This window comes from Mustela erminea, chromosome 21 (genome assembly GCF_009829155.1).
Source record: "Mustela erminea isolate mMusErm1 chromosome 21, mMusErm1.Pri, whole genome shotgun sequence".
NCBI lineage: Eukaryota > Metazoa > Chordata > Mammalia > Carnivora > Mustelidae > Mustela > Mustela erminea.
The window spans coordinates 10792330-10800710 of record NC_045634.1 but is presented as its reverse complement, the minus strand read 5'-3'; the positions used below and the strand labels follow the sequence as shown (position 1 = coordinate 10800710).

Genomic DNA, 8381 nt, shown 5'->3' with positions numbered 1-8381 from the left:
ACGCATGAGAACGAGGTTCCAGAGAGCTGACATCACTTCTCCAAAGTTCTGTTATGTCCGCAGCTGAGACGAAGAGGAACACATGTTATAGAAATGTAAACACACTTTAACTTCCTCATTAACATATTAAAAGTGAAGCTCTAAGCTCAAGCCAGTAATTCTGAAATGAGAAACATTCAGTTCAATTAACAGAGGGTCTTTCCCTACCTCATATATCAATTCCGTCTGTGACATAGAATTTTAACATATATTCGTGTCTACACGTATCTCACATATATTGTATCCTGCCTTTTCTTCCCTCTGACCTTGATTTTAAATTTAATAGTTACTACATTGCAATGCTAGCCAAGCTGTATTTTTCTTCTATGACTTAGTTTTCAACCTGAGAAAGAGCCAATAAGTGACTGTAAAACATTTAACAGACATAAGACTCACACGCAGTGATATTTTAATGTAAAGCTTTTCCAGGGACTGGTCAAAAGTTACAAATGGTAAACTATTTAAATGGCTTACATAACTTCCACCCATTTTTCTTTGTAGCCCAGTTCTCTAAGGAGCACTGACATTATATACAAAAACTATGAGCTATCACAATGATATAAAAAATGCCAAGTTGCTTTAGGCAGAAGTGTTTCAACTATGTGGATGGCTGGAGAGATCAAAGGCCAAACACAAAGAGAATTTTTAAATACTCCCCATACATTAAAGAACTTTAATTGCTTCGTCTAATTTTTGAAGTTGTAAATGTTTAGAAGTAGTTTCCTTGGCCTGTGAGAAAAGAGAAGGAAAGGGAGAGGAAGGAAAAGAAGGTAGAACAAAAGGAAAAAGTTAAAAAAAAAATTAGCTACCCTTCTTTGTGCAACAAAGCAATGAAAGAGACATCTTCAGAGAATGAAAAATGAGACACCAGTCTCGAAGCTGAGATGACCGCACTATCTGGCCTCCAGAAGCTGGATGGTAAGACTGCCGCTGTGGGAGGCACCAGAATTTTCGTACGGAGCACCTGTCCTGCTGGAAAACAGCAGTTAGGAGCCGGTCCTGCAGCTGCATTTGCAGAGCAAGCTCAGTACTCTTACCTCCGATCGCACCATCGCTTGCATGGCCCTGGGACATCAATAAAAAACAGGCGGATGAAAGCACCTGTCACCCGCGCACCTCACCCTTTAGATCTGCCGCTGCGGTTTGAATATACATGGAACCCCTTCCACGCTTTTTATAACAGAGAGATGACAACTAGCGCAGGAGCCAGTGAGATGAAGAAACTGGAAAGGATTTGAGAAATCAAGTCTGTGATGAGAAGGTCACACAAGGAGCTGAACAAAATGTTGATCATTATTGGATCTGGTGATAGGCGCATGCAGGTTTGATGATAGCGCTCTCACTAATTTATGTATATTTGAAAACGTTCATAATGAAAAGTGAATGGGGGGGGGGTGGAAAATGTGACCGGGGGAGGAAGGGAAGCCTCAAGCCCTGCAGAAGAGAAACCCTGGACGTCTCACCCTAAGCGAAGGCCAGAGAATGGCCACAGCAAAGGACTTCGGGCTCCACACTCTGCACTCATATTGCAAAGTAATCCAGGACCCACGAGTTCTGACCCTACCTTTAACCTGGGCTTTCTCTTTCGCAGAAATTGTCTCACCCATGGCCTCAGCTCTTAGGAACAAGTTGCCCCTTCGGGCAGGTTGAGCAGCGAGGTCTGGATCTATCCAAAGGCAGACAATCAGATGTGAAGTCAAAACGCCCCGTGCCTCGGTCCCCCGTGCCACCAGAAAGGCAAACCAGCGCACCTGCCTCCCGGCCACACAGCTTCATGCTGGACAAGTGGATGGAGTCGCATTTTATGGATTCTACTTGCAATCATTGTATAAAGTCTTTTGTTTCTTGAAAATTCTTCACTAATCAGCAGGCCCAGCAAGGCATGTCAGCTCTTCAGATGTCAAGTTCAGAACGTGTTTAGAAGGAAAATTAAGGGAGTGCGACTTGATAAGCAGGGCGAGTTAGCTCTTCGTGGCAAACCGGTGCTGTTTTTCTCCGATTGGCTAAGCACTTCTCTGGCCACAGGGCGGCTGAAAAACCACTGGAAATGTCAGCGACGGCCCTCAGAAATAATTTTATGTAAGGTCCAATCAATTCACCGAGAGGTTCCTAAGAAGCCTCTAGGTGTCACATACTGTGCTGTGTGCTGGAAATAAGATACAAATGATGCCAAGAAGGTCAAAGTCAAGTGGTAAGGTTAAGTAAGAAATCACCAATGACACTACGGCACATTTCTAGGTGTTTACACAGAGAAATCACACGAGACAGAAAAGGCTAAGAACAGGACATGGCATTATGAGTTGAGTATTGAGGGATGACTAGTCTTGAGGGATGAGTTGAGTCTTAAGGGTTGACTAGACTTGAGGATGACACCTGCTGACGGTGTGGAAAGGGATGGCACCGCCGGGAGAAGGAACAGAATGTACCAAGTCCTCAGACCGCAGGCAGTGAGGCAGTGTGCAACGTGCACACACCACCCACTGGGGGGAGCAGTGTGGACACACATTTCTCTGTGCCTTCTACGTTCCTAAGCCAGAGGTGAGGGGCCTGATGCAAACAGAAATCCAGGGCGCGTGGAGGGACTCCCTGTAATGCCTACTCAGGACTGCTAGGGAGGGTCTCGCCTGGACTCAGGCTGAGGGTCAGGAGACAGAAAGGGCTCTTCTCCAGCCCTGGGCAAGAGCATCTCACACCGAGGGAAACTTAAGCTCCACAAGATGAGGATTTAGGAGCAGAAGGAACAGGTAAAAGCGAGGTGAGCCTTAGCAACACTGTCAGCAAAGGAGAGCTCTGTCGGCCCTTCCTTGCCCATTTCATTGGATCCTCCCAGATCCCTTCTTTTCCTCAAATCTACTTCTTGACCACCCTGTGCCCCACCCCACACGCACTCACCAGAGACCTCACAGGCAGCTTTAACCCTAGATCGCCTTTCCCAGAAATGGCTCTTACTCCAAAACTGAGTTTCTTCCCCCAAAAGGGTTGCATCACTCCAACTTCCAGGGACCTCCATCTGACTTTAGAGGAACATGAGTGAAGTGCGTAGTAAGAGTTGAACGATTAAATTTCTCTCAAACGTCTCTGGGGACTAATTTTTTTTTTTTTCCCCAATAGCACTGTTTAACTCAAATTATACATGGTATTTCGGGCAGCTTGGGAGGGATGTTTTAGGGTGGAGATTCGTTTCAGTGGTCCTCGGAGGCTCCGACCAGAACACAGGCTCCACCGCCCACATATAAACTTGGCCCTGGGGGAACAAAAAAAGAGGAAACAGCTCTCCCACCTGAGAGAGGAGTGAGTCCCTCCGCTCTCTGTCTTGGATCTAGTCCACTGGTTTATGGGGAGCCCTAGGCTGACTGGTGTCTCTCCAGGAAGGCTAAGAGCCTGTGGGAGAGAGCTGCCCAAAGCAAGGGGAAGGCGGTTCCGGGACCCCAGGCTGCCTAGACTCATTTCCAGCCCCTGCCACCCAGCACATTCGGCTAAAGACCATGTGAGCCCAGCGCCTACCATCTGAGTGGCTTCCTACCCCCTCTATTCCCTGCTCCCAAACCTTGCTTCATCTCCCAGCTCCTTCCCACAGATGAGCAGACACCCCAAAGATACCGGAGGGAACCCGCTCCAGACTCCAGCATGCCCTCCGCTGCCCACCGGGCACAGCTCCTGCCCTCCCTGCAATTCTTAGAGACGTTTGCCCCAGCAAACTCCTAGCACGCCTTGGATCCACAGGCCCCTGTCAGTGCCGCACCGAATCTTCTATCTTCTTCTGGGATGCAGCCCTAACAACCCTGTTTCTGGCTCCAGGCCCACCCCAGCTGGGCCTCCCCTGAGCAGAGATTTTTCCTTTTGGCAACGGCGATGCCAGGTCTTCCTCAGAAGCTCAGGTTCAATGTCCACTGCCGAGGCTGGCCCGCCGCCCAGCTGGCCGTTCCAGGGGCACCGCCCTGCCCCGGCCGGCCTCCAAGAGCTGGGTGTGGGGTAACCCCCCACCTCCCCACCAGGAGAGGCAGCTTCGAACCAAACCCTGCCAAACTGGGGGATCAGAAGTCTGGAATGTTTTCACCTCTTTGTTTCTCCGGTTTCAGGAAAATAGACAAAACTAATCTCGAGGGGTGAAGGGAATCTTATCAGCTGAAGAGAACTCAAGGAAACCTCAGCTGTTTGCAGGCTCGTTCGTTTATTTTCTATGCAGTCACCCTGATAGCCCCCACTGGGCTCACTTCCCTTGCCTGTAAACAACTGGCTGTAATTAAACTCGTTCTGTTGGATGAAGGTATATAACCTTGGAGAGTCCATAAAAAAGGGCTTCACTCTTAAGACTTCAAAAAGTGCGTGGTCCCTTTGTCAGGCCCTAGACAAGGTTAATTTATGTCGTCGCTATCTTACTCTGAAGGACTCTAGTTACTTCACATCTGTTCTCTGTCTAATCTCTGTACGAAGATTGCGGTGGTCTTGGCAGCTCAGTGCATCGAGTGGTCTCTTAACCGTTTCCTGCCCAAAATGGACAGGCGTTCCGATTTGATTTTCTCTCCCCCTTTGCCCCCATAAAAGCTTTCAGTTTCCTCTCAGACGTGTCCTGACTGCTTCATGTTCTCTGACTCTGGCTCGGAGGAAGCATCCTGCTCCCCAGACTGTCTGACTTCACGTACCGCCTGGGAAGCCCCGAAGGAGAAGAAGGCAATTATTTCATTTTCAAAATGGAGAGAAAAGATGACATGAGAGGGGAAATTATGCAAGAAAATGTGGATGGGAGACAGGACGGCTTTTTAGTCTGTGGTTGCAATTAGAATTTTTTTTAATGTTTTAAAATTAATTAGAATTAGAATATCAGAGTATATTATTACATTAGGGAATTCTTTTGTAAAAAAAAAAATTTGCTTTAGTTGTGTGTGTGTGCGTTTTCTGGGTCATCATTTTTATTTTAAGTTTTATTTATTTTTGAGAGAGAGAGAGAGAGAGCCAGTGCATGCATGGGGTGGGGACCGGAGGCGGAGGGCAGCAGCGGAAGGGGTAAAGAGAAAATCTCAAGCAGACTCCATGCCCAGCGTGGAGCCCAATGTGGGGCTCTATCCCAGGACACTGAGATCATGACCTGAGCCAAAATCAGGAGTCGGACGCTTAACTGACTGAGCCACCCAGGTGCCCCTTCTGGGTCATAATTTAAAATTCTCTCCTTCCTGTCATTTGTAGTCAAAACAGTCTGAAATGCTGGTGTGGTGTGTTTGGAGCTGTCATAGCTCACGAGCATTACCATTTTCCGCCAAAGTGACCGTGAGGCACCCATTATCTTCTCTGAGTCTCTGTCCTCATCTTCAAATTGGAAATAGATATGCGCCCTACTGACCTCCCAGGGTGGTTGAGAGACCTTCATCCAATAAAATGCACGTCAGCTTTATACCAAAGCTCTGTGCCAGTCACCGCGCGCCCACAGACTAGAGGGGGCTCCGCGAAGGATCCTCAGGTTTGGTCCTGGATGGGAGCCTGGGGCTTGGGCTTGGCTCAGCGCCTCACTCATTGCTTCCTTTGTTCCATAGTATTTATCGGATGCCTGCTATGCACTATTTTGCATCGGGAACTATTTTAGTGTCTGGCGATAAATTGACCAAGTCTTTGCCCTCATGGAGTTTGTGTTCCAGTTGTGGGGGAGCCAAATTTAAAAAAAAAAAAAAATAGTGTGCGATATGACATTAAATTCAGTGGGGAAAAAACAAAATAGTCTACTAGTAGGCCAGTGCATCCATTACCAACATTATCTAAGATCCCATGCAAGTTTTCTTAGCAAGGTTTGTTGGCTTAAAATGCTGGAAAATCTCTGTGCAGTGGTGTTACTTAGAAGTCATGTGCTATGTAAGGCATAGCTCTCCCCTAAGAGCTTTCTGGGATAATCAACCTGGGGAATCTCTCAGTTACATCACCATCAGTTTTGATAAAAACAGGCTCTAAAGTAATAGGAAGGTCTTCTTGTCTAGAAGAGAAGTAAACACACGGAATTTGTTATCTGAACTAGTTGTAAAGCCAAAACATAGACAGGTTCAAGATAGGTTTAAATAAATACCTAGACAATAAATGCTCAATGGCATTCAGCGTTTTCTAAGGGATATTGAACCAAAGAATCCTAAGAGCCTGTGGGTGATCTGGGCTCCTCTGTACTGAGCCATGTGCTAACTCATTGTCGTCACCGACACTAGGTTACCGCTGCCTTGTGCCTTAAGTCCCAGGCTTCAAGCTTTTACGAAACTTTTAGCAGCGAAGTCCAAATCAGCAGACCACAGATGTAGAGCGTAAACTAGGAAGCCGCAGACCAGCCAGGAGCCTGGGGCCAGAAGACCTGGATGCTCATCCTAGCTTCCAGTGTGAACAAGTCAGTTCATGTTTCTAAGGCTCACGGGCTCCTTTGCAAAACTGTTTGGTCTCAATGAACTTTGAAGCCCTACCCAGTGTAGGAAAAACAAACGTTAAAAAAAAAATCCCAATGTGAGACTCTGTCATGAGAGCCTATCCTTCTCTGGGGGGAAACCAGCATGTTGTTGCCACGATGCTTTAGGAGGTAACAACAAGCTCACGCTGGGCCGTGCCACAAGATCTGACCCTCAGTCTCGCTGGCTTTTGGGCTAGATGACACCTGGTTCCGGAAATGAAGTGGTTTTGGAGCAGCCATGGCCACTGACTTTCATGCTGTCTAGGGCTGTTTGTGCGCCGCAACAGCAGAGCTGGGGTGTCACGACAGAGACGCTATGGCCTACAAAGCCCCAAATATCTGAAATCTTGCCCTTTATACAAAAAGTTTACCAAACCCTGGATGCAAATATTTTTGTCGATACAACCAATATAATCGTACTTAAGAATGTTACCTTATTTCAAAACAGAGTTGACATAATTAGTTAAGACACTGACATAATTAGTTAAGATGTGGTCATGCTGGAATTGGGTGGGCCCCAATCCAATGTGACCCATGTCCTTAAGAGATGAGACACACACACACAGACCGAGTGTCATGTGGCAACACAGGCCGAGACTGGGCGGCTACAGCCGCAACCCAACCAATGCCAAAGTTTGCTGGCAAATACGAGAAGCTCGGGAGAGCTGAGGAAGGACTGCCCTACAGGTTTCAGAGCCAACGTGGCTCTACTGAAATCTTGACTTCATACTTCTGACTTCCAAGACTGAGAGAACACATTCCCCTTTTTTGCAACCATTTGGTTTGTGGTATTTTGTTACAGCAGTCCTGGCAAACTAATACATAGATATATTGAATCAAGTCTCGTAGTTCAGTACAAGAGTTTGTGCACCTCTAATAAATTGGCTTTATAGCTGAACCCACTTCTCTTTTTCTGGTTGTGTAGAGCTCTTTGGGCTTGGCCCCACTTACTCTCTACACATGGGAGGGCATATATTTTGCTATGAGAATCGCTTTTTCAAGCTTTGCACAGCGGCAGTATCGTAGCCAATGAGGTTTATCTGAGGCACGATTATTGCTAATTAAGAATCATTTTTTCCTATCTACTTCAATAAATACTTTTTAGAAAAATTTGCACAAATGCTGTGCCTTTTACAAGAGCACGTTTACTAAAAAGATGAGTGGAAGTACCTTTTCTCCAACACTTCTAACTCTAACAGGGTTCTCTCTTCCATGGGCGTGCAGTGGGTTGAGAAACTAAAACACTCGGCCTCCCCACCAAGGTTCTTCTTTTCTGTGACTGTGATTTACTGCACTACCCATTAATCTTAGTGTCTGAAACCAGCCCAAGTGCTCCTCCCCTGAATCAGACACAACCCACGAAGATCAACATCCTTCACGAAGCATAGCCGTTCATGCAGGTTCTGTCTCAGTCGCTGGTAAATAGCAGCGCTGATGATGACAGGACTTTTTGGCTTTTTAAGCTATAAACTTAGCTCAAGAATTTTGATTCATAGCTGGATACAAAATACTGTGTGAATGTTGATTAGCAGGTGGTCCCATCAGGTGGATGAATTACTTACACTTTCTTCATAGCTATTCACAGTTCATTTTCCCTTCAGGATTTTTTGGTAAGAGCTTGGAGCTCTAACGTGTTTGGGTTTTAGATTCTGGAAGGAGTGCTGTGGAATTTTTGGCACTCTCTCTTGAGTGATTTATGCAATGCTCCCATTGGACAATTTGTTTTACGCATGTGTGACAGGGCTGGTGCTGGACTTCTGCTTTGGAAATGCTTGTTTCAAATTTGCATGTGGCAGCCCTTCTGGGCCCTGCAGCTTTACATGTGAAGGAAGAAATACTTCCCCAGGTGACACTTACACTGCATCCTTAGGGAAAATATCCTGAGATCTTTTCTCTCCTCTTCTCATTGGGAAGAATCATTAGGAAGCAA

General features: G+C 46.5%; 1 pseudogene; it reads left to right on the top strand.

Moving 5' to 3' along the window:
• The first annotated feature begins 7451 nt into the window (after positions 1–7451).
• LOC116582058 lies at positions 7452–7572 on the top strand (annotated as a pseudogene).
• The last annotated feature ends 809 nt before the right edge of the window (positions 7573–8381 follow it).